This window comes from Elephas maximus, chromosome 2 (genome assembly GCF_024166365.1).
Source record: "Elephas maximus indicus isolate mEleMax1 chromosome 2, mEleMax1 primary haplotype, whole genome shotgun sequence".
NCBI classification, from domain to species: Eukaryota; Metazoa; Chordata; class Mammalia; order Proboscidea; family Elephantidae; genus Elephas; species Elephas maximus.
In genome coordinates this window covers 196,658,235-196,661,641 of record NC_064820.1, presented here as the reverse complement: position 1 = coordinate 196,661,641, position 3,407 = coordinate 196,658,235, and positions in this window count along the sequence as shown.

The following is a 3,407-nucleotide window of genomic DNA, read 5'->3' as shown; positions in this document are numbered from 1 at the left end:
ACAGCCTTGGAAACTCTATGGGACAGTTCTACTCTGTCCTATAAGTCACGATGAGTTGGAACTGACTCGACAGCAACGAGTTTGGTTTGGGGGTTCCGGGGAGCAGGGGCAGCACTGTTGAAGGGCTTTCTCAGGCTTGGCAGGTCCTGGTGCTCTTGCTCTTCCCCTACCCGCCCCCCAATCCCTCTGACCCCTTGCTCAGGCTGTTCCCTCCACCAATGCCCTCCCCGCCCCCCCTTGACTGAGGGCCAGCTCAAAGTCTTCACCCACCCTACTCCTAGACCACCCCACCCCCGCCCCCTAGGCTCCCACGGCTTCTGGGACCACACTTTGTGTAATTCTAACTGTGCTGATTGGTAGGAAAAGAAGCCCCACCTCTCTCATAACAAGAGCAATGCAAATGAAAACCACTTGGGGAGAGACCGCTTTTTTTTTTCTCCTGTCAGATTGTCACGGATGGAAAAGGTGGATAAAGCCGGGAGGAGGAGGGGAGGCACCGCCACGCATTATTCCTGGGAATGTAAATTGCTTTGACCTCTTCAGAGGGCAATTTGGCAATATTTGTAAATTTAAAATGCACATGCCCTTTAACCCAGCAATTCACTTCCAAAAATTTATCCTTTGAAGATGCAAGTACCCAAAGATAAAAGTACAACGGTGTTCACTGCAGGAGGGGTCAGCCAGAGAAAAAGCCCGGAAACATCCACCTGACCATCAGGAGGAGTGGGTGAGAAAATCAGGCCACATGCTGGCATCGGTCATTGTTTGGTGGGGCAAGCATAGAGCCTGGCAAGGAGTTGTTAGGACTGTAGGTCAGTTCATATAAACCAAGTGCTTAGAGCAATGCTCAGCACATAGTCAATGATCAGTACTTGCTATGATTACGGCTTGTTGTTGCTTGAAAGGACTGGGTGCATCTGTACACACTGATATGTCATTATCTCCGGGAAAGGCTGATGAGTGAGAGTGCAGGCAGAAGTCTGTATCAAGGCCGCTGGCTGTGCAGTCACGTCAATTTTGTCCTGACTTGCTTTGTGTCTTGACGATACCTGCTTTTTAATGCACAGACCACCCCTGGGGACATAGACTACGGGTGCTGTTTCTGGGGAGAAGGCGACTGGGTAACAGGGATGAAAGGGAAGTTTGCCCACACCCTTCTGTGTGGTTTGCAGTTTTTAACCACATGTCTGTACCATCAATTCAAACAAATGCATCATTTTTAAAGACTGGTGACTTAGCTGTCTGCTTCTCCTATCAGGCTATGAGCCCCCTGAGGACAGGAAGCGTGTTGGAGTCACTACCAAGTTCCTGCGCCCAGCACCACCCGGCACACGGAGGGACAGTGTGGCGAATGCTGGCTGGTGGGGGAGCTGGCTTGAGCTCCATCTAGTCCCTGTGCTTAGACTCCCCTTCCCCTGGTGTTATGTGTTGAATCATGTCCCCCAAGAAGATCCATTGAATTCCCAACCCCCAATAGATGTGAATGTGATCTTGTTTGGAGGTAGCATCTTTGACAATGATATCAGTTAATGTGAAGTCCTACTGGAGTAGGGTGGGTTCTGATCCTATATGAGTGGTGTCCTTACAAAAGAGAAGAGACACATAGAGACACAGAATGAAGGCAGCCACATGAAGACAGAGGCAGAGATGGAGTTATGCTGCCAAAAGCCAAGAAACGCCTGGGGCTACCAGAAGCTGGAAGAGACAAGGAAGGTTATTCCCCTAGAACCTCCTGAGAGAACGTGGCCCTACTCCAGTACCAGTTGCCATTGAGTAGGTTCCTACTCATGACCATCCCATGCGTGTCAGAGTAGAACTGTGCTCCATAGGGTTTTCAGTGGCTGAGTTTTTGGAAGTAGATCACCAATCCTTTCTTCCAAAGCACTTCTGGGCAGACCAGAACCACCAACCTTTTCGTCAGCAACTGAGCATGTTAACTGTTTGTACAACCCAGGGTCTCCATGGCCCTGCCCATACGCTGAATTTGGACTCCCAGCCTCCAGAACTGGGAGACAATGCATTCTGTCTTTGCAGCACTTTGCTGCGGTAGCCAGAGGTAACGAATCCACCAGGCATGACTCCCAGGAGTCTCCCAAAGCCTTGGTGGGGAGTGGGGGGATGCTGGAGCAGCCTGGGGAAGTCTGGCCTCAAGAAAGCCTGCTTTCTTAGGCAGAGGCAGACCTAGAAAGCTAATTCCCAGAGAAAGTCGTCCTGGAACCAGGACCCAGGGATCCAGGCGCGTCCAGGCCTCCAGGCACACTAGGCAGCCTCTGGTCAAGGGTGGACACTTGAACTGCAGCCACGGTACCTCTCTGCAGGGTCCCTGTCTCTGCTTGACTGCACAGGGGACCTAGGAGACATTACCATGGCAACAGCCTTGCCAGTGCCAAAAGGCTAATTGTGTGGTTTTCACACCTCTGATGGGCTGAGACAAGAGCTCTGGTTGCACAGTGGTTAAAGCCCTCAGCTGCTAACCGAAATGTCATCAGTTTGAACCCACCAGCTCCTTTGTGGGAGAAAGATGTGGCAGTCTGCTTCCATAAAGATTACAGCCTTGGAAACCCTATGGTGCAATTCTACTCTGTCCTATAGGGTCGCTGTGAGTCGGAATCCACTCGACGGCAACAGCTTTTGTTTGGGTTTTTTTTTTACTGAGCCCTTGAACCCTGTTTTTGGTACCTCTCACACACAGAGGTTATTTCCCCCAACACTTCTGTGGTAGATACCCACATCAGTATATTACACTTGAAGAAGCCTTGGTAGCGCAATGACGAGGCGCTCAGCTGTTAACCAAAAGACTCCATGAGAGAAAAGACCTGGCTATCTGCTCCCATAAAGATTTACAGCCTAGGAAACCCTATTGGGCAGTTCTACCCTGTTCTAAAAAATTAGAACATTATGGATAAAACTAAGGTCCCTTCACTACCCCGGTCTGTTCCTCTCTGCCCTGCCCTCTGCCAGAGACCACCACCGACGGCTGTGCGATATACCTCTTTCTGGAACTTTTACATTTTTTCATTTAATTTTGTGCTTATAATGGAATCAACTCAAGGCAGTGGGTTTTGGTCTGTATGGGCTGAGCGCCAGGCCCCAATCTACAGTATTGCTGCCCCTAGGCCCGACGCCGGACCGAGGAGCAGAAATGCTGGGGTCAGCTCTACCACTGGCCCTGATTGGGGTCCTCTGCTGTGGCCCTTCACTCCCCTGCCCAGTGAACCAGCAGCCACCCAGCTGGAACCCCAGAAGCGAGGGCTCCACTTTGCCTCTGACCAGAGCCTTGGCATGGAAACAGCTAGACTGTCACCACTGGTAATGGAGAGATGACAGGCAGCCTATCCCTACAGTGTGATATCCCTGCACCACTTGAAAGGAGCGGCTTCCTACGCACAAACATGCCTCCGTCTCCA